The sequence below is a fragment of the Pinus tabuliformis genome, chromosome 4_1, assembly GCF_031772625.1.
Source record: "Pinus tabuliformis cultivar Carrire ecotype Pingquan chromosome 4_1, CPIR1, whole genome shotgun sequence".
NCBI lineage: Eukaryota > Viridiplantae > Streptophyta > Pinopsida > Pinales > Pinaceae > Pinus > Pinus tabuliformis.
In genome coordinates, this window is record NC_142303.1 from 438,856,021 (window position 1) to 438,881,687 (window position 25,667).

Genomic DNA, 25,667 nt, shown 5'->3' on the forward strand with positions numbered 1-25,667 from the left:
CACACATAGAGACACCAGGATTGGATAGAGACCAGGGAAAAACTGACTATGGGGAAAACCCTTTAAAATTATTCTTCTTATTAGATTTTCATAAAATGTTAATAAAAGAGAAGGTACAATAATCCATATCTTCATCCATACAACTATACAACAACACTAGCTAATCAATATCCATGAAATGAACCCAAACATGTTTACACTCAAAACCCTAATTTAGAAACATGTAATGAACTGTCACTATATGCGGTCAACAGTTGAACTCTGTGGTCAATGTGAAAAAACTTTGGAAGACTGATATTTCATATTTTAGGTCCCAGATGCATGGAGGAGGGGTCATCCAAGTGAATGTAGCAGCCCAATTGCTCGCTTAAGCATGGTATGCGATCGACTATGGTTGAATCTGACCTGTGGCAAGTGTGCGACTGTGATTCTGAAACCCTAAATCCCTGTCACATGGATTGAGAATTATCCATGTGACTAGAAGGCTACAGTCACATAGATGAGATTTTGTGTGAACGATTGTTGTCGACTTCTTCTCATGTTGTGCTAGTGACTAAGGCCCAAAACACTAGAACTGAGATGTGAGCTTCAGACCCTGCAATTTCACCTCAGAGAAAACCGATTCCTCTGTGGACCTACCTCTGACATGTACGAGCCAAAAACAAGGATAGAAGAGTGTCTCATGATGACGTCCAAATGAGGTAGAGGTCACCTGTATTTATAGCCTTCCAAGGGTGTCCAATTTACTTTGGGGTCAAGATTATCAAAAATGCACATGTGGGATTTTATTCATAAGTACACTTTCCCTTATCCGATTTGAGTGATATTTAGGTCAATTTTGGTCCTATCGAAAAGAGTAATTCATTGAAATAATTATCTCCATTAAATGGTCTGTCCAAAGTAGAATTTGACTGCAGTTGCATATTTTAACACTCCCTCTCAACTAGAGAGAATTCCACCTGCTAATATCTGACCATCGATCAACATGTCATCCTGTGATCATAACCTATCCAATATCAAGTATCTCTTCATCGTGTATCATGACTATTCATCTCAATTAATCTATTTCTTATTCCCTCTTATCTCTTTATTATCCCTTATCACGTGTTGAACATTCTCGAATCTAAAAGAAGAATAATTTTGACATTAGAGGGGAGCTCAATCTACCACTCTTTGTCCATTATGCTACTACCCAGAATCTCTACCATTAGAATACTACCCAGGAATATCAGCGGGGAGTCAGATCTATGAACTCCATTAACATTAGATACCATATCATCAGGGAGCACATATCAACTTGGAATGACACTGGGGAGCATATCTCAACCTAGAATCTCATGGGGGAGCTACTACTATGACCCCATATTGAGTAATATGATATCCAAACACACAGGGGAGCACATCTCAACCCTGGAATCACATCGGGGAGCTCATTCTCAGCCTAGAATCGTATAAGGGAGAAAATCTCAACCCAATCCTATTTCCTATTGATCATCCCATCAATGACTCTGATCTGTCATGTGGTAGAACGCCTGCATCATAATAAAATTGGGTTGTACATCCCAAGTACACTCTCAACACGTTGTCTATATGGGGAGTGGTACATCAACCCTGACTAACCGATCAATACTATTAGGGCCCATCAAACCCTAATTTAGTTGTTACATGCCCTAAATGAAGTCAACCACTAGAATTCCTCCTTCTCAAGATATTCCATGACTGAAATCATCCAAAAAATGCCTCTAGGAATATTAGCGCAGGCATGCCTTCATTAGGGTGCACTGCAGTGTAGTCCAGTACACTACTAGGGTGCTATGCAGTGCACTTGAGCCCTCTTTGGCCTACACTGGGTGAATTTGAGCGAAATTTCATTGGGGTTTGGGAATATTCTTATCCATTGGATGTATCTAGAAGTTTCCGAAGTTTATCTACTCCTTTGGGATCGGATTTGGATGAGGTAGGGTTAAGGAACATCAATCCCTTTATCCCTTCCTCCATGGAACTAAATCCTTAGTTTGGGAGGGCATTCATTGTCACCATTTATGACATAACTTCCTTCATTCACCTATAAAAAGACCACTCATCTAAGTGATCAGGGGCTGGAAATCATTGAATGATAGGGAGATGCTGTTAGTATGAGATCTGAGTTGATTTCAAGTATTGTAATGATGTCAAAATGTCTTTCTTCTCATGAGGAGAGGATGGGATTGAACTGGAGGAGTGATGCTGAATCAAGAAAATTGCGTTGTAACTCTTACTTTTACTAATAAAGTGTTCAAATCTTTTTCCATATGCTTGTATTGTCCATTGATGCTTTCATATGTGTATTATGTACTTGATTCCATGCTATGTTTAATCAATAGATCATTATCATATGCTTTGATCGGTTTTTGTCTTCTATCTATGTGCAAGTACTCTTCAAGCGGATTAAGTACGGAAATGAGCGACATAATTGGTCAAGGTAGATAAGGATTAAGCGAAAGCTTCAGGTAGGCTTCTTTACTACCTTATTTAATCTATTGGTCATAGAAAAAGTAGAGAATTCTTTGCACTATTGTTCTAGACTTAGCTACTAGTCTATGGGTTTAAGCGTTTATCTGTAGACACTAAAACTTCTCAAAACAACTAGGGTATACTATGAATATACCAGATAAGGGAGAAACATCTCCAACCTAATGGGTAGATACGGGAGAATCGTATCCAACCCTATGGGTAATAGATAGGGGAGAAACATCTATGACTTTATTTTCCAGAATTCCCTCAACCCTGGTAACCCTCTATCTTAATTTCTCACCCTGGGAGCTCAACAGGGGGGAAGAGTTACCTAGTGTCCTCGATTAATGATGCTCTCATCATACTCATCTCTGGTATTATATTGATCATCATGTTGCAACAAAAGTAGTCTCCTTTTCATATAGGCCGTCAAATTAGATATCATATTAGAATACAAATAATCATATATTTCATGAAAAGGATACCATATTCATCCTCTCTCTTAAGGAGGTGAGAAACACAGTCCTAATCTTGTCTCTTCCATCAAAACTATCTCAATATATGATCGTATTTTAGTCCAAGCTATATATGGGATTCCCTGCCAATCGGTTCCTACTCCTTGACATCATAATATATCTGTGTCACATCAAGAACTTTCTCAAACATTTCTCCAAAATACTTCTTCATCTTGCCTCATAGCTAATCATGCTAGCAACATCATACTCAACCTCGGTCATGCTTAAAGATACAAACTTCTCATCCAAAACATCATGGTAGATATCATAATAAGGCAATTCTCATCAATAAAAATCTAAACATATTTAGTACATCCATGCGGTCACATATCGCAGGAAGAATGTCAAAGATATATACTCCCAGACACATAGCTCAAAGGGAGCTCAATGATAACTCCTTGTGTATAAAGAATCTCAATCATGAATTGGCTCAGTTTCTATGCAAATCATATATATACGGATGGGTGTTCAAATTATTCAATCAATTGTCAATTGCCAAGTTAGGTTCAACAACATCTCTTCCTAACTTCTTGATATTCAATTAGATTGTCCAAGGATTTTCATTTCCACTTACTTAATAGCTTTGCAACATACATTTTCTTTTCCCACCTTCAGAAATTGATTCATCATGCCATGATTAATTATTTCAAGCTTTAGAATCCATCTCCATCTTACTTTGATCATCAAAGGCTCATTATCTATCAAGAGTATAACATCAGTAAATAAAACCAAAAATCAAAATCATACCTTGGAACACTTCTGAAATCCTAGATTCACTATATAACTGTCAATGCGGACACATCAAGATCAAGGAGATTGCTTCATATAGTTCTCTCTACAAACATAACACTTTACCAAACCAATATGTTTTGTCTTACATAAATCAATATTGTATAATCAAATCAACTAAGTCAACTTATCAAAGTTTAGATGCCAGATTAGCACCAATATCAGATTCTTTAGGCCAGGTGACAGAAAGAACTCTCCTCAAGTCATGACTTTATCTATTATCATTCCAACAAGTTGTCATTTAAACAATTTTTCATCAAGTCACCCTCATGATCATAATATAAGTCACTATATGGAAAAGGATATACTAAGAATATGTTCCATCCATTTATTGTGATATTACTTCAAACTGAATCACAACTGTCAATACTACAACCATTGTGCTAAGAAAAAGGAGGCCAATACAAAACTATTATCGAATACCAATATTAGTCATTGAAAGTCACTATGCCCATATAGCATTGTTATCAAGGCAAATCATCAGTCGTCAAATCAAATCATTAGTCATTAGGTCAAATCCAAATGTGCTATCATAGTGAGGTCTATAGTCCAGAACATATCTCAATCATCAAGTTAAAGTTCTTAAGTCATTATCATATCAAAAACTCCAAACCCTACTCATCTATATCAGTAAGCTAAATCTAGTCAAACTCTTGGAGCACAAACTTCAATGGTTAAATCATAATGACATATTGATATGCATAGCTCAATCAACTGTAAACAAAGGAAACAATGTAAACTTTGAAATGGAATTGATAAGATTACGCAAATTTTTGAGGTAGTAAAAAAATCAATTGATTTTGAAAAGGGGTGATGCAGAATACATATATATTTATTTTTAGCATAGTTTTTGACACTTTAATTTTTTTTATGTACATTAGTTTTTAGAATGTTAGTGATTTTCACGTTGATTTTAAAAAGTCTTGATTTTTTATCAGGCCCTTTTTTTAAAAGGCTTATTTTTTGACTTTAAATTTTCTAATGTATTAAATGTGAATAATTATTTCATAAATTTAACAATTTTTTAAGTAGTCTCCTTCTTCATATTTTCTTGTTTTTCTTTAATTTTTTTTTTTTTGTAGTGAGTTCTTTATTTTTTTGCATAATTAAAGAAGAAGGTCAATATTTTAATGTTTCGATATCCTACATATTTATATATCTTTAATTAATTTTTCACTTCACAACAGATAATTCTCTCTAAAAAAATAACAATTTTTAATAATTTACATAAAAATAAACATTTTGAACATAAATATAACAAAAAAATTACACATTTTGATAATTGTTTACTAGAAATGACATGTCAAAATCACAAATTTTATAGGAAAAATTTAACAAAAATTGTTAAATAATAGTTTTTGTTTATGAATTTCATGTCAAAAAAATAATAATCACATTTTTTTTCAAAAAATAATGATTCACATAAAAATTAAAGAGAAAATCACATAATACGAATATTGAACATATAACAACATTATCTGAATACTTATTCTTCTCATAAATGTTAAAGTCAAAACTTTACAAGTACAACTAATTAATAGTTACAAAAAATGAGCTTGATTTCCAAGCATACCTTAAATTTAATCAATAATATCATGTAATCCAAACTCTTCATCCTCTAGAGTTTCATAATTGTCTTCTTCCACAATATTTTCTACTTCAGTTTTCTAATTTTCCTCTTCTCATGGATCTTTGATGTCTGTGAATCTCCTAGTGTATGCCTTTCCAATTATTTCATCTAATGGTGGTTGATGTTCCTTTGCCTTTTTTTTCCACACGTGATTCATTAAAATCCCCATTCCTCAACCCAATTTCTTGCATTGCATTTGGAAGGAATTGAAGAATATTAATTCTTTTTTGAATAAATTTGTTGTACTGGGTCTTTTTTAATGGCAATGCAATTTCTTCCTTTTTGTAGGAAACATGCTAGTGTTCTACCTAATTACCAAGCACAAAATAAATAATGAATTAAATTAGTATAATGACATATAAATTAAGAAAGAAGATATTGAAATTCAATTCTATATAATAAAACTTAGCTAAGCCTGAGAATAAATCTAGAACCCAATCTCCTTTATTTGAACATAAGTCTATAAGATAGTTAATCAATCACTATGGTTTTTGATAAATGTTAACTATCTCTCCTTTTGCTTCTTTATCTTCATATGTTATTTCTTTTATGACAACATCATAAACCAATACTTGGCTATGACTCTTTCCATCTACATGATTAAGAAGCTTCGACTTATATCTATCATCTTTTGTCCAACTTTAAATATGGATGAACTCACAATCACTTATAATTGACTGATATTCATGGTTAATAAAGTTTAACTTTTGCGTGTAACATGAAATAGTAAAAGTTCAATTAACTTGTAAATAAATGAATCTTTTAACATTAATCAAACATTCAATTTCAACATCTTACCATGTAAGTTGTATCCTTGAGTTTGTTTTCCCCTTGAAGCTTGTCAATAACATTACCAATTGTGTGTCTGAAGGAAATGTCACAAATATCCATAATGGTGATGATGTGACTTCTACAAATCCTGCAACCATTTTACTAAGAGCTTGATAAGTATAAGGGTCACTATCATAGCCAATGTTTTGGATATTGAAACCATGGGGAATATCTGCAATAACTAGGGAATAATACCTTTTATGTATGATTTTGGTAATGTCTTCACAGTCACCTTGTATTATTTGTTATTGAATAGTGTCAAGCCCATTCCAAATGAAATGCGTAAGAGTTAGATCAAGTTCAACATTACTGAGGTGTTGCTTTCTCAGTCTTTCGATTGTAATCATTTCAATAAAGCTTCTGAAACTATCTGGTGTTCCATTTGCATCCTTCCTCATCTTTAATAAAATAAACAAATATATGTATAAGTTATAAAATAAAAATAGTATACATATGAATAAAAATGAATGTATAAATCAACATACCTTTTTAAATGCAAGATAAAAATATTTTAGTGTTGATGTAGAACTTGAATTTGGGTAGTTACGTACAACATCATCCCAATTATCTTCATTCAACAATTTAACCATTTATTCTTGTATTTTCATGTAAACCTTGTGACTGAATAGATAAAGTGACAAAAGTTAATATAATGATATGTATAAAAAATACTACCAAGAACAATGTTTTATATTTAAAAGAAAATTGTAATCTATAAATAGGTAAAAATAATTCAACAAACTTACTTTTGAAATTCCTCACACATTTCTTCCAGTGATAATTCCCTTGACTTCACATGAGATAATATTGTTTTTGACAGGTTTTTTATCCTTCACTCCTTGCAATTCTCTCCAAGGTGTGATAGTCATATCTTTTGGAAGCTGCTTCATCTCAGGACCTAATTTACTGCTCCTACATATCAATGGTTTAGACTTTTTGACCTTCTCAATTTTAATGCCAGTGTTCTCCCACGTGCTAAAAATCTTATTAATCAATTCCCATATCTCTCTAGTTCTAAATTACAACTAGAAAATGTTATCAATACTTTTGAATATAACAAAATGTACTTTCCGCCTTTTGAATTGATTTTTTACTCAAGTTGATATCTTATTTACATACAACATTCCTTCTGAAATTCTAGACTAAACTTTGCCTTATCCCCACCACATTTTTCTTCAAATGCATTATGAATAAATCTAACCCTTTGGATGAAAGTCATAGAAATCCTATATTCATTATCTGTATTATGATCCCATGAAAATAAATTTTCTTCTGTATATGGTAAACCAACATAAATTATGCATTTCATTGTTTCAAAACGTGGGTTATTGGGATATTCTTCCATCAATGGACTTTGAGCTTCTACATAATGGTTCCCCCCAAGCAAATAATAATTGTATTTAAAAAAATTTGACTTATCAAATGCTTATTTGTTGGGAACTTGAACTAGATCACCAAGAAGCACATAATCAACCACATGAGCATATGGATTGTACCTCATCAATGTCTTCAATTTGTGAACATGTAGGTGGTGTGGCTTTATGATTTGATATTTAAATTATCCTTCACTTGGATTATAGATTTGTCTAAAATTAGGCATAAATGTATGACCACCCTCAATTAAGTTTGTCTTTATCAAGTGATGTCAAATGGCATTTTGTTTTGTTTTAATAATACCATCCTCTAAATCAGCTCCTGGTGTAATGATTTCCCTGCTTTCTTTTGAATTTTCAGTAGGATCTTCATTGTTGGCCTTGACTATTTGAGAATGATCAAATTTTATTTTCTTCCCCCTCTTTTCCTCTAGATAAGCAAAATCCTCATCATCAACTGGAACAAAGACATTATTGGTCATTTTTACTTTTGGTCTTTTATGGCTCTTCTCCTTTCTAACATTAGTTCTAATCTCATCCTCAATAATGGAAACATATTCTTTAGCATTAGTTTCAACTTCCTCATCTTCAAAAGTAACATGTCTACCTTTGCTAGATTTATCCACTATATGCATTCTTTGTTGATCCCTTGGATGTAGTTTTGTAGCATCATGAATTACTATTTTTTGCTTGTTTTCAATATCTTCTTCTGACCCTGAGTAGAAACTGTTGACAACATTCATAATATCTTGCTTTACAAAATAAATTCCTTCCAACATATTTGAAATATTTTCAATAAAATTATGTCAAACAAAATATCACATGTCAATAAAACTAAGTTCTAAAAAATATAATGATACACTTACAATAACACAAAACACATAAATATAAATAGCAATATTTACGATATCTTGTGCAATCTCATTTATGATTTGTTTACACATCTTTGTATATTCATCTGTCGTTTCATACATTGACAATGAAAACTATAATTTAATCTTGTTTTGTAACGTGGGCGGTTTCGTAAGTACATAAACAACCTCAGTGTCCGGTATCAAACACATGTCTAGTACTTTTCCCATCACCTCATAACTTCCAATATCGTTAGGGATATCAACATATAGATATATCTGGAGATGTTGTTGGCCTTATCTATCTTTCACAAACCATACATGTTTTGTATGCTTCACTTCTTGTGATTTCTTATAGTAAGAAATCAACTTCTTATCTTTCGAGATACTTGATTGATTTGGAGTTATTAGCTCAGGTTTGGTTCGTTGAACAATATTTTTTGAGGATCCACCACTAATTTTAGCAGTCTTCGGTCCATAACGATTCACATAAATCTTCCTTGATGCCGTTTTGCTGCAAAAAATATACACATATATATAAATCAGTAAATTACAAAAAAAGCAATAGCTTAAGTAAACAGACAAAACGAAACAAAACCTAAAAATGAAAAAAAGACCAGAAACATGCACATTGACCCCCATGGCAAGTTGGATGTTAGGTTCATACAGGAAACAAAAAAAAATCCATTCCTTAGAAAAAAAATGATTTATTTTTTTATTTTTTCGTGATCCCTTGGCAAGCTAGGGGCCAATTTTGAGAATCGCCCCCCTGCATGCCAAGCGGTTGATTATCAGAATCAAACACCTCCCTGCTAGGGGCCGTTATGCCTTAGTGTCATGCATGTGCCTATGGGAGGGTGTGCCCAGCCGTGGGTGTGCCCACCCGGCGCAAATAGGCCCTCATTCCTGTCAGGGGGTCGTTTCCCAAAATCACCCCCTGGCTTACGAGGGGCCAATTCCCAGAATCGTCCCTAGCAGGTTAGGGGGACTATTCTCAGAATCGGACCCCTAGCCTCTCGAGGGCGATTTTGAGAATCGCCCCCCTAGCAGGCCAGGGGGTCATTTTTCGTTTTACCCCGGGCAGGCAAGGCCATGACCAGGTGTGCCCGCTAGCAGCACTGACCCCGTGACCCAGCCCGGCAGGGGTGAGAGTCAATTTTGAGAATTGAATCTCATCCTCATCAAGCTAGGTTGCAGGAGTGGGTTCTATCAGTGGGCGTGCCCAGCCCTGGCTGTGCCCACTGATAGCACCCACCCCCGCATCCTAGCTCGTCGACAGTGAGGCTTGATTCTAAGAATTGAGCCTCACCCCTAGTGGGCTGGGTCGCAGGGCTGGGTGTTGCCAGTAGGCATGGCTAGTCATGGCCTTTCCCACCCAAGGTAAAATGCAAAATGATTGCCTGGCTTGCTAGGGGGCTTATTCTCAAAATCTCACTCTACACGCCAAGGGTGCGATCCTGAGAATTGACCCTGTGACCTATCAGGGGTGATTTTGGGAATCGGCCCCTGACAAACCAGGGGGAGATTCTCAGAATCGACGCCCGAGAAGCCAGGGGGGCAATTCTAGAATCGGACCCCTAGCAAGCCAGAGGGACTTTGTGCCTTAGGTGGGCACGGCCATGATTGGGTGCACCCGCCCACAGGCACAAGCATAACATGACACTAAGGCATAACAACCCCTAGCAAGGAGGTGATCAATTCTAAGGATTCAACCCCTTGGCATGTAGGGGGTGATTCTCAAAATTAGCCCCTGGCCTGCCAAGGGACCAAGGACAAATGAAAAAACAAATCAATTTTTTTTCTAACGAATGGAATTTTTTTGTTTCCTGTATGAACCTAACGGTCGGGCGTGCCCACTGGTGGCACCCATCCTCGTAGCCCAGCTTGCTAAGGGTGAGGGCCAATTATGAGAATTAACCCTCTCCCATCCCTGTGGCCTAGCCTTTTAAGGGTGAGGGCCAATTATGAGAATTAACCCTCACCTATGGTAGAACGATTCCCAGTAGGCCAGGGGGATGATTCTGAGAATTGGATCCCTTGCCTATAAGGGGACTGCTCTGCCCCGAGAAGACATGCCCATAATTGGGAAGCCCACGACTAGGCCCACCATGCCCACTACTAACGTAGTGGCCTCTTATCTGCCACGGGACTGTCGGGTAAGCCTAGCTCATGTCAATTTTTAATTTCTAAAAGAAATCTAAATTTCATTAAAAAAAAGTTAAATATTATTTTACTGGAATGTGTTTTTTGTTTGGTATTTTATGTGAAATAACAACCCAACCAACTCATAACTACTAGTAAACTTATCGGAGTTTACGACCTGCACTCAACAAAAGGGAAACTAACCTTTTATAACAACCTCCAGGGTAAATGTGCATATAAACAACATAATAGGAACATAGATACAATAAACATATCAGCCATCAAAATCCATATATAGACTAGTACATTTGCACATGAAAATCAAGGGAATGAATTTTTTCATTATTAAATGCAATGAACCAACCGATGATGGGACTACCACGTTCCACCCGACCATAGATTGGTTGACGCAAGTATCTCTTTGGCCAATCACCCGTGTGCCATATTCGAAGCATGAATGTGGGATCTCAGAGAACACATCAATCAAAACTCATCCAGGGCTTCTAGAGGCCATCCACCTCAACCCATCAAGCAGTGATTCCACCAAAGACCATCATTAGATCGCTCTCCATCCAAGCCTTCCTGGGCTTCCAGAGTGTTTGTCCAACCAAGGCTTCTAGAAATAGTAACTCAAACCATAGCTTATACAGGGCTTCCAAGACTAGTAACTCAACTCGCTAAGGGCTTCCAGAGTGTTTGTCCAACCAGGGCTTCCAGGACTAGTAACTCAACCCAAGCTGTTACAGGGATTCCAGAGTGTTTGTTCAACTAGGGCTTCCAGGACTAGTAACTCAATCCAAGCTATGGAAAAGTGAGAACCAACCAAAACACAACAATGAAAGTAAACCCACAATCACCATGGCTATCCATGAAATGGTATGGCTAGGCAATCCACTATCGATCCAGACAATCCTCCATGCCAATAGATCACAACCAAGAAACCACATGCATGTTCTATGCATGTCAAAATTAGTGAATAAATCATACATGCAACTCAATACCTGCGAGCAAATCTAATGTAGTTGTTGATGCCAATGCCTTCTTACACTTTCATGTTCTTCGTTTGCTTTCTTGCTCCAAGAATCCAAGCATGCTACACCCTCCAAAAGTGCTCCAAGAAAACTCTAAGTCTCTAAGAGTATGAGAGAGAGAGAGAGAATAAAGAGAGAGCTCCAAAATTGAACCGACCACGTCTTGCCCACTGATCCTCATAAGCCTTTTTATTAATGAGACCTCTATTTTCTTCATTTTCCACTATTTTCCTTCAATTTCCTCCTCACATGAAACCCATGACCTTTCACCTTCCTTTTCTCCTAATTTCCATTATTTTCATAAATAAATGTGCCAAAATACCTTTTTGCCTCTTTAATTCCTTAGCCATTTCCTTTGCCAATTTCCTTAGCCATAAACAATCAAATGAACACCCCCTAGGATGTCTTGCCCAACATTCAGCTTGGAATACGTGTCCTAGTCATCCGTGGTTATTTTTTTAACATTTATTACATGGAATTTTCACCAAGGCTGTTACAGAACCCTCCCCCTTGGGGGAACATCATCCTCGATGTTCAATCACACATATACCTCAGCAGCCTGCTGAAAGAAGACATACTGCTCATGGAGCTTTATAACCCAGCTCGATGCAGTATTTACAATGAAAGATCTGCTCAAGACATAACATCATAACGACATGACAACATACCGCATAGTGGAGCTTTATAACACAGCTCATTACAGTATTTACAATGATCATTTTTCTTAAGAAAACTCATATGACATCATAACATCATGATAACATAATTACATGATAGCATAATAGCATTACACCCATACCACATAGTGGAGCTTTATAACATAACTCATTACGGTATTTACATCCATACACGGGTGTACATATAACAACATCATCAAAATATATATACCAAAACATATGCCAAATCATATACCAAACATATATCAATCATACACTAATCATCATATAGCATATATCAAAACATCATAAGGCATATATCAAAACATCATATAGCATGTATCAACCAACATAAAGCACATATCAAATCATCATAAAGAATATATCAACCATGATAAAGCATATATCAATCGCCATAAAGCATATCCTAAACCAACATAAATCAAATACTAAACCGACATAAAGAAACTACCAAACTACCATAGGTAACCACCAAACCACCATATCAAGCTACTAATTCTTGAAGTTGATTTCAACTATCCAACCGAGCATTTAATGCATTGTTGTACCAAGAACATAACTTCCATTAGATTTAAAATAAATTGAAATAAATTCACATCATACCTCATTGGTAGCTCATCAATAAGGTACATTTGCAATCTCGTTCGCTCCCTGTCACAATAAGTCAAACTAGCATATTTGACCAAGTCAACATGTATAAAAATATCAGATCATGTTAGCTCAAACATAACCATAAAAATCATAAATGACATGTAACCATTATAAATAAAAGCCATAGATCACATGTAATCATCATGGACTACAATCATAAATAACATGCATACTAAAACCGAAACACAATATCGATACTTATCCTTCATCGATCCTTACTTCTAGCTTTGTTCTTTCTGTACACACATTGGATTGGTTGCCACGCCCGAAAAACATTCAGTTCCTTCTCCTCAACCATGTGCACATATGCATAGTGTTCATCACACGCATATGACCACACGACATACCACACCATGCAATACATGCATCTACACCTGACATACAACACATGCACCTACACCCAGTGTATACAATACAATGCATCCATCTATACCCGATGTGAAATACCACACAATGCATGTACCTACACAGAGTACTACACAACGAGTACACATGTCTCAATACCATGACTACATGATGCATATACATAATACTGCATGCCCATAACACAACATCAACGACATAAACACAATACCACACATACACCAATACCATATGTACATGTACACAATACTACCTATACACTGCACCACCTGCACAACATGTGCACAACATCACATGTACATGGCACCACTTGCACAACGTGTACACAATGCCACATGTACACTACACCACTATACAATGCGTACACAATACCACATGTACAAAGTACCACACGCATGACATGTACACAACAACACATGTACATAGTGCCATATGCATAACATGTAGATAGCACCACATGAACACGGTGCCACTTGTACAATGTGTACACAGCACCACACGCAGACAACACCACTTGTACAATCATGCACCCAACACCATATGTACAACATGCACGCAACACCAAGTGTACATAGCACTACATATCCAACATGTACATAGCATCATCTGTACACAACATTGCATATCCAATATGGACAGAGCACCATATGCACACACGCCACATATACATCATGAATACAATACAATATGTATACAACACCCCAGATGCAATATTCACACAACCCTATTTGTACCACCCTGTACATAACATTACAAAAATAACATGTACACATGCTATGTATACGCAACACCACAAGTTCACATATCATAGATGCAACATGTACAACATATACAGCATATGCATAACAATAGCACCACATAACCAAAACCATATTGTCCTTACCAAGAAACCTTGCTTCTGGTATCTCATCCATGCTTATCCTAGCATGCCGCAAACCACACTGTTTTCACTTGGTTGATTTATCCTTCGACATTACTTGTTATAAAATAGACATAGGCATAATACAAGTATACAATATCAAATCATATCCACATGATACTGACCTCGTATATTTTTCATGACTATTCTTCCCAATTGATTCCTCGTAATACCAAGGACCTCTCCATGTTTTTCTCTTGCATAAGCAATCATTCCTCCACAAGAATGATACATGAAAACCTTGTTAGATAGTAACATAGATACATGGATACATACATACATATATAAATGTTATCATAAAACAATCATGATCCTGTCAGAGAACGACATACATACATACATGTATACATATATAAACTTCAACATAATCATGATCATAAAATAATTACCAGATAGAATAAGGTCTAGGTTAAGAGAACTTCCTTATTTATGCACAAGCATTGAGAGAAATAGTTCGCAACATATCCAAAGCATATGACACCGCTGGTCCATTTAATTTACCTTTTTCTGGTTACATTTCTTGTGTATGCGCTGCTACTGTCCATTTAGCACAATGGACCCAACCAATCCAACCAATTGTCATAGTCTTAACTTCTGATGCGCTTACTCGTGCACAAAGCTTCATCTAAGTCTTATATCATAGGTTGGCTACCACAAATCTCTCCCAATTTCCATAAACTTTCCTGTTTCCCAACTGATTCCCATGACTCAAAACATGAAAAAGGCAAGACAAGAAACAAAAAAGAAGAAGACCATAAAAACCAATAACAACATGACTCTGCAAACAAAGTGTTATAGCCATACACTAGAAATAAACAAAGCCACAAATCAAGCTAAAAAACTCATAAAATACCAAAAGAACAAGACTAAAAACAAACACTGTGACTCAATCCCCATGGTTGTCAAGGAAAGCTCAACCCGAGCCTTCTTCAAGATTTCATGGCAACCTCTCTTGCCATGAAACTCCCTGCATCATTCTCACACATGTCAGCCACATGTTCCAAATATCAAGACAATCATATCTATCAATTTGAAATCAACCTTTACCAAGACTAACCATCATGTCATAATCCATAGTCAACTCATGGTAATTAGGCATAATATAAAATTATCACCTACTACACTCAAGTACCTATCAACTATATTAACACATATGTATTAGTACCAACATCTTAAAACAAGATCATTTGAACACATACTCATATTATGTAATTCTTAAAACATTCATACCATGTTAAATAAATCAATTAGATGACGTAATGGGCACCGAACACTCAAATACCAAGTAGATGATGTAATCAACTATGAAATAACAAGTATAATACATAAGCAAACTTGTACCTTAGTGTACCTCAGGGGAGGCTATCTTGTCTGCATAATCAATCTAGTTAGCGAGATATAGCTTTACAACATGTCAACATAACTCATGATATCCATAACAGTAACTAACTAACATGTTCATATTACAAGCTCATAAGCATTTTCCATTCATGCATAATAATCACATATGTATGTTCAGTCTAGATTAATACGACACCATATCAAAAATATGTCAGCTCATACCTGAGTATCACAACCATAACCATCTACATATGTGAAACTAGGTTAACACAATACATATAACATCAAGATCTTCAAGGCAATGAACATAACCATCACGCATATGACCAATCCAAATTATAACATCAATGTCTCAATGAAATAACCCTAATCATCAAGTTAATAGCATATAACAACAATAAGCTATATATCATGCTCATCAACAACATAAAACCGAATCATCAAGCTAACTGTCATATAACAATCAACAAGTTAACCTATAACATACTCATCAACAACATATAGCATAATCATCATGTTATCTAATATAAAACAACAATAGCAATGCATACAACTACAAGTTACTATCATTCTTGACTATCCAACACATGTGCATATAACTACACTAATCAACCAACATCTATCATGAATGTAACCATAACATCAAAAGACATGTACATAAACCTAATGCATATAAAAATCCTTAACTTACATACTTGCATGCCGAACATACAATACATGTATGACGATCTACTCTTACCCCAAAGTCCAATGTTGTGACCTCATTATAATGATCTACATCTCCTACTCTATCTCAACCAACACATTAGCATCATAACATCCAATAACACCATGATGAACTAATTTGCATACAATGACTTCACAAGGCATGTTTTACCTACTATACATGCATAATCATAACCAAGACCATACATGCATAACATCTATATATAGACATATAACAAATGAGTACCAAACCATACACACATCATTCTAGCTAGAGTCCAATCATCAATGCATGACTGACAACAAGGATTACTCCATTGTACACATTAGCAGATGCAACCAACAATATGCATAAGAAATGCCAACCAACTACTAATACGCATAACCGCATGTAGTCGAACATAATCGATTAGTTCTTGTAATCAACCTACAAGGCTAGCGCATGTAATCAAATATTCAAAAATGTAACCTAACATACAAGGATGTAAGTATGTATCATGAAATCAACATTTAAGTGACATATAATTCATATACAGTAAGTCACATGTTCCAAAAATCAAGACATCGTGTCTATTAATTTGAAATCAGCATTCACCAATACTAACAACCTATAAGCATACCCCCTTACTATCCATGGTCCACACTAAGGTAGAAGGAGGAAGCTACTATAATGGCCTGATCTCCAATGTCCAATTATGGAAATGGGATCTCCAAAGCTCTATTAAATTTAACCACACTTGAAAATAAATTGATTTTTATTTCTCATACATTTGTATGAGACTAAGTCAAAAATATTGCACTTATTCCAGTTGTAACATCCTAACTAAAAACATGCCACTTTTCCATTTCCTTACATGCAACTTTTCAAATTCCTTGTATACAACCTTTCAAATTCCATACATGCAACTCTTCAAATTATTTGTATGCAAATAGGCATAGATTAGCTACATCCATATTATCATACTACAATACTATCCCATCCAAGAAAAAATAACATTTTCTTCAAACAATTACCATACTTTTACATTTTCCACAAACAACTACTATACTATTACATTTGCATGTAAACATTTATTCAAACACTTTACATGCAAACTAATATAGAAAACTATTTGCATAAAAGTAAGAATATATCAACTACAGAAATATTATTACACATCAATACTATCCCCAACCACAAACAACATACTCATTGGGGCATTTTATCAAACAGTTTGTATGCAATTAATCATTGAACCATTTAAGCATTTCATCAAACATTTTGCATGCAAACTAATATAGCGAATGATTCAATGCATATATCCTAAATTGTAGTAGTAAAAGTTATGGAAATTGAACAATATGATTAGTGGAATTATTCCTGATGATGGTTCAAGTTTCAGCTTCTAAGATTTCATAGATGAAAAGTTATAACAAAGTACCAACACAATCATGTTTGGTGCACAATTCTAGGAGTATCCAGAAAGCTTGATTTACACTGGTCATATCTCCTAAAATATAGAAAATAAATGTCTAAAATTTTTATCACAATATAAGTGGAATTTCCTCTCATTGTGGAAACAATTTCAGCTCCTGAGAGTGCCCAAAATAAATGTTATAACAAAAATGTCAGCGTGACCTGTTTGAGACCTGATTTTAGGAGCATTCAGAAGGCTCGACTCCCTCTGCTCATATCTCCTAAAATATTGTGACCCAATATCTGAAATTTCTACCACATAATCATTGGTATTTCCCCTCAATGTGGACGATTTTTCATATTCTGAAAGCATGTAGAAGAAAAGTTATTGCAGAAATTCCAACGTGATCTATTTAAAGGTGCATTCGAGAAGGTCATCTTCCTTAGATCATAATTCCTAAAGTATTGTGAACCAATATCCGAAATTTTTACCACATTATCAGTGGGATTTACCTTCAGTATGGACAAATTTTAAAATTCTAATATTCTACATAAGAAAATTTATAACAGATATGACAGAAAGGTCTAAAATTTAACATTTGTTCTCCATTTTACCTATGATAGAGCCCATCTGGTCCAAGTGTTTGAACCATGCTATGATACAACTCTGTAACAACTTCCAGGGTAAATGTGCATATAAACATCATAATAGGAATAACAATACATTAAACTTATCAGCCATCAAAACCCATATATACATCAATACATTTGCACATGAATATCAAGGGAATGAATTTTTTCATTATTAAATGCAATGAACAAACTGGTGATGGGACTACCACATTCCACCCAACCATAGATTGGCAGAGCCAAGTCTCTCTTCAGCCAATCACCCTCGTGCCATATTCTAAGCATGAATGTGGGATCTCAGAGAATACATCAATCAAAACTCATCCAGGGCTTCCAGAGGCCACCCACCTCAACCCATCAAATAGTGATTCCACATCATGGTCGGACATCACCAAAGACCATCATCAAATTGTTCTCCATCCAAGCCTTCTAGGGCTTCCAGAGTGTTTGTCCAATCAAGGCTTCCAGAACTAGTATCTCAACCCACAGCCTGTACACGGCTTCCAGAGCGTTTGTCTAACCAAGGCTTCTGGGACTAGTAACTCAACCTGCCAAGGGCTTCCAGAACGTTTGTCCAACCACGGCTTCTAGGACTAGTAACTCAACCCAAGCTGTTACAGGGCTTCCAGAGTGTTTTTTCAACCAAGGCTTCCAGGACTAGTAACTCAACCCAAGCTATGGAAAAATGAGAACCAACCAAAACAAAGCAATGAAAGTAAACCCACAATCACCATGGCTATCCAAGAAATGGCAAGGCTAGGAAATCCACTGTCAATCTAGGCAATCCTCCATGCCAATGATAGATCACAACCAAGAAATTACATGCATGTGACATGCATGTCAAAACTAGTGAATAAATCATACATGCCACTCGATACCTGCAAGCAAATATGATGTAGTTGTTGATGTCGATGCCTTCTTGTGCTTTCATGTTCTTCCTTTGCCTTCTTGCTCAAAAAATACAAGCATGCCACACCCTTCAAGAGTGCTTCGAGAAAACTCTAAGTCTCCAAGAGTATGAGAGAGAGAGAGAATAATGAGAGATCTCCAAAACTGAACTGACCAAGTCTTAACCACTGATCCTCATAAGCCTTTCTATTAATGAGACCTATATTTTCTTCATTTTCCATTATTTTCCTTCAATTTCCTCCTCACATGGAACCTGTGACCTTTCACCTTCCTTTTCTGCTAATTTCCATTATTTTCATAAATAAATGTGTGAAAATACCTTTTTGCCTCTTTAATGCCTTAGCCATTGCCTTTGCCAATTTACTTAGCCATAAAAAATCAAATGAACACCCCCTAGGATGTCTTGCCCAACATTTAGCTTGGAATACGTGTCCCAGTCATTCGTGGTTATTGTTTTCAACACTTATTACACGGAATTTTCACCAGGGCTGTTACACCTTTCAGATGCGATAATCTTCCATTAAATATGTTGTCGATAAAAATGTAGTTGCTCCACAAAATCACTCCAAGTCTTTTAACGAACCTCAAAAAGCCTTGATGTGATGTGAGGAATAATGATAATGAAATTTATGAGATATCAGAAATTACAAAGTTGTTTTATCGCATGGTGAATGTGGTATTAATTCTTTTTTATAAAAACTTTAACATATAAATCGTGTTATGGCAATATAGTAATTTATGATAAAGCGAACATTACGAAATTGTTTTACCGCATGGGGAATGTGGTATTAATTTTTTTTTATAAAAACTTAACATATAAATCGTGTTATGGGGATATAGTAATTTATTTCAAATGTGTGATAAAAGATATAATAAAAATTAAAAAATATATTCAATTATCTAGTAAATGCTATATAGTTTAAGTAAAAAAATAATTTAGGTGAAAGATTTAGTTTACAATTTTAATTTAAAGATTTAGTTTAAAAGATTAATTTCATAACAAAATTTTAGTTAAAAATTTTCAATAAATTGTAGAAGAAAATTTTGGAGGGAAAATTTTCGGCGAAAAAATTTAGAGGGAAATTTTCATTCTTTAAGTTATATATTATCATTAGGAGAGACTGAATTTGTATCATTCAACCTCTTCTATTTGAAAGACATGGATTCTTCTGATAATTAATTCTCGCTCTGTGAAGCATCAACATCTTCATCACATAACAACTCTATTCATATTGATGAATATAACAAAAATTATTTCACTATGAATAGAGAGTCAAATATTCCACTTAGTCCTAATCCTAAGTACTATTAGAGAAGAACTGATGAAGGATAGGATGAATAATTTCAAATAAATAAAGATTCATGGTTTCCACTTAGTCCTAATCCTATGGACTATGAGAGCAGTAGAGATGAAGATCATGATGAATAATTTCAAATAAATAAAGAGTCACGGTTTCCACTTAGTCCTAATCCGATGGACTGTGAGAGCAGTAGTATGAAGAGCATGATGAAGAATTTCAAATAAATAGAGATTCACAGTTTCCACTTAGTCCTAATATGATGGACTATGAGATTAGCAGTGATAAAGGCCAGGATGAAGATTTTCCAATAAATTGAGAGTCAAGTTTCCACTTAGTCCTAATGCTATGGATTATGAGAGCAGTAGTGATGAAGGATAGGATGAAGAATTTCCAATAAACCGAGAGTCATAGTTTCCACTTAGTCCTAATCCTATGGACTATGAGAGCAGCATTGATGAAGGCTAGGATGAAAAATTTCCAATAATTTGAGAGTCATAGTTTCCACGTATTCCTAATCCTATGGACTGCGAGAGTAGCAGTGATGAAGGCCAGGATTAAGAATTCCCAATGAATTGAGAGTCATAGTTTCCACTTAGTCAAAATCCTATGGACTATGAGAGTAGTAGCGATGAAGGCTAGGATGAAGAATTTCCAATAAACTGAGAGTCACATTTTCCACTTAGTCTTAATCCTAAGGACTATGAGAGAAGTAGTGACAAAGGGCATGATGATGAATTTCTAGTAAATAGAGAGTCACATTTTCCACTTAGTCCTAATCCTAATGTATATGATAGTAACAGTGGCGAAGGGCAAGATGAAGCACTTAGTCCTAATCCTAAGGACTACGAGAGAAACAATGATGAAGGGTAGGATGAAGCACTTAGTCCTAATCCTAAGGACTATGAGAGCAGTAGTGACACAGGGTAGGATGAATAATTTCCTGTAAGTAAAGAGTCAAATTTTCCATGTAGTCCTAATCTTATGGACTATGTTAGTAGCATTGACAATGCACCTGATGAAAAATATCCAATAAACATCGAGTCAAATTTTCCATTTAGTCCTAATTCTAAGGACTATGATGGTAGCACTAACGTAGGGCAAGATGAAGCATATCCTCCAAGTTAGTATTTCAAAAGCACAGATGATCATAGTGAGGATAATGTTCCTCCTAATCATGATGAAAATGCTTATACAGATGATGATTCAATGATGGAGACGTTGCCAGCAAATATTGTATTGAGGAGTAGGAGCAGAACTCTTCATATCAATCCAAGATGTTCTAGTTATACAAGAAGTAGAGAAAAATATCTAATGAGAAGAAGTTCTATCAGTGCTCTCATTTCAAGTGAATGTTGTCAAAAGGATTGCTTGAAACATATGGATTTCAAGTTTTCATTGGAGAAAAGGAAGAGATATTTGTCAATGAATAAAAGCATGAAAATTCATATTTAGTGGGGTGCATGCAATCTACATTGTTAGGTTATGATTATCATATTGGGTGTTTATTTATCTATAGAAAGGATTTGAAAATGTTTCATTCAATGGGTAATTTTCATCTGTCAAGAATCCAAGAAAATTTGGAAAAGGATCCCACATTTTATTCAGAAGTACGTCATAAACGACAGTTTGGGCCATTATCAAATACTGCAATGTCATGGATGAAAGACTTATTTCCAAATCATGGAGAGTGTATTCGAAATAGAAATACAATACATATTCCAGATAATTTCTCAAGATGAGAAATATACAACTTATACAAAGAATATACAGAAGGTGTTGAAGGAAATGGTCGATTTATTACATATCAATATTTTGTGAAGATATGGAAGAAATAATTCAACAATGTTTGTATTCCTAAGAAGGAAAGGATGGGTTTTCGAAGTACATGTGCTTCTTTTAAATTAAAAAAGGGATAAATGTGAAGGGGCGAAATGGGGTAAGCATTCGTAACATTAATTTTTAAAATTGTATAGCCATCAACTATGAAAACGTATTTATTAATGAATTTCTTTTATGTTGTGTAGATTCCATTGCCAAAGCACTTAAAGAGCATAGTGAACAACAAAAAAGTGAAAGGAAAACATTGTACAAGCATCGAAAGAAGTGTTATGATAATCAAAATAAATATTTGGGTTTGATAAATGATGGTATGGACCAGAAGAAAACACTTCTACCACATTTTGTTCGCACACCCAAAAATTTACAGGAGGAAAATTTTATTTAGTATCACTTGGTCAGTTGTATGGTCTTCAATGGGGAAATGTTGCCAAGGGTATAGTTCAAAGCTCCAAATATTCATAATGATGCAAATATGACAATAACCATAATTCATGATGTTATTTATCATTGGTTTAGGTAATCTTCCTGACGTTTTGTATCTACAATTGGACAACACTTGGCATGAAAACAAAAATCAGATTGTTTTTGGATATTTAAACATGCTTTTTGAATTGAGAATTTTTCAAAAGGTAAAGGTTGATTTCCTTCTTGGTGGGCACACTCACGACCATATTGATCAGATGTTTAGTCGTTTTTCAATCACATTGAGGAGGAAGGATGTTGGGAGCTTGCCACCATTAATTGAATGTATTAAGAAATCATACGTGCCAGAGCCTATTTTTGATGTATTGGAAGAAAATGTTGACATGGGAAGGTTCATTCTAGGATCACATGTTGAGGAGAAATGCATTGAACAACTTAATGACATTAGCTTCCAACATCAATTTCATATCAAAAAAATTGATGGGAAAACACTAATATAGGGCAAGAAATATTCAACTATTGCAGAATGGGCATTTTCATTAGGTTTCACATTTTTGAAGTTCTTTATAAATCATCCAATATTTATGTCAAATATATTGTTATTACAATCAGTTTCTGAAGTTCATAATGCATGCACGCATAATAGAGATACAAATTATTCTCATTGCCTAGAAGAAATTAAATAATGTATTAGATATACATATGAGTACTTTGATATTTCTGATTCAGTTTGGTGGGAGTCCTTTTTTAATAATCAAAGTGATATTATTTCAAGAACAACAAATGAATATATACCTTTGAAAACTCCATTTATTTGACCACAAAATGTGTGAAATGAACATGAGGAGAAAAACATTGTTGAACAACAAGAATTTCAAGGTATTATTAATTCTTCATAGGTAGAGGAAAGACAAATGTATATTGGTTCTAGAAGATCTTGTGCACAACGTGAAGCCATGGAAGACCTTTGCAGGGGTTCAATATAGGATATTGATGAGAGTTGCATGATCACAATGCTAGCAGATGGAGATGCCAATGGCTATCCATTCTGGGTGGTTAATGTTATAAAGGTCATTACAAAAAATAAAGATGTTGCAGGTGTTGAAGTACATTGGTATGCCACAAATACACACCCATTCAATGGTGTGTACAAGCTAGAGATAGTAGTTGACAAAAAAATTGGCAAAAAGAGAAAAAGAAATGGTACAAATATAAATCCTCACCGCACATACCTCTTAAAATTCGAGGATGTTGACATACTTGTTTATGACTTCAATTTAACAATGAGAGGAACTCTTTGCTTCAAGATGATAGAGATTCTGAAGAGGTTGTTACCAGAAGAAATAGTGTTGAGACGGGAGTCTACCAAAACCAGTCATATATCTAGAAGAATTTTGAAACATGAAAGGGTGGGCATGCATGTGGACTCAGATGGGGCACTAGTTGATGAAAGAGAAGATTATGGAACATCGTCATTTGCATCTAGTCATTCATATGAAGATGTGAATTCTGATGGTGTGCAAAAAATATGATTGATTTTTAATAATTGTCTAAGAGAGTTTATATAACTGATGTTTGCATCATATCTTGAAATAAAAAAATTGATTTCCATATGATGTTAAATGAAGTTATGAGTCAGTTTTATGTTTGTTGGATTATATGTTTTGATTATGATGAGTTTTGTTATTTAGAATATCTACAATGTAATAATAACTTAGAGATATAATTTATGTTTCATTCAATCTACAAGTATTGACATTTTGATTAATTTAGTCATGTAATTTTTTCATAATTTCATCGTTTAAATGTGTTGAAAACTTAGAGTTTTTTAATCTTATGGTTTTAAATTTTCCATTTTTTTTATCTTTAATATTATGGTTGAAAACAATTAGAATTTTTGTGATGTTTAGTATCACGTTATTATATGTTTAACAACCTAGATGTAAACTGGTGGAATTTTAATGTGTTTTGGATCCCATTATTTTATCTTTATCGTCATTACTAAAAAAATGTTGAAATTATACCTCAGAAAGAAAAATGTTATTCTACCAAAAACATTCATGTGTTTTTTTCATTCATTTTGCACAAAAACAATTTCCTTTTGCACAAAAAATTTGGTTTTATTTCCATTTTTTAAATATGTTGAAAATTAAACCTAAAAAAAATCGTTCTAAATTACATACTTTTCATTTTTAGCACTGTTTTTCATGTTTTTTTGGGGTTTTTTGGCTAGTGTACCCATTTTGAGTTTATAGTTCCCATTTCAAAGTTTACTTTGTTAAGATAAGTTTATGTATTTATATTATTGTAAACATTCAAACTTCCCTTCTCATAGAACATTCTGTTGTCTGTTTCATATCTATAGGATTGACATCCTTCAGGTGCACTTCTAATTATATGCATAAAACTTTACTTTTGTGTCCTGCAGGCATAGTCGCACCCATAGGCCTTCCTCTGTGTGGTTAGGAGGCTATAGTCACACCCTTGAGCTTAATTATTTGTGGTTGATAGGATATTGTCACACCTATAAGCCTGCTTCTGTGTGACTAAGGCTTAGAGCAAGGAAAAATTCTCTGTTCTCAGATCAAAACTTTGTTGTAGATCAACAATGTCAAATATTTTTCTATTCATGCCAATAAATCACATTTCAACAATGAAGAGTCTTCTATACATATAATGCAAATGATAATAGGAGTAGGGATCTTATTGAGATAATCTCCCTTTGAATGGGAGTCCACTTCAATCATATTTATTCAAGTCGTCAACCTTATTATAATATTGTCATGCATCATCATATATGTTAGATAATAAATAAATACATATATCCATCATGGTCATAACATGTTAGCATCAACTAT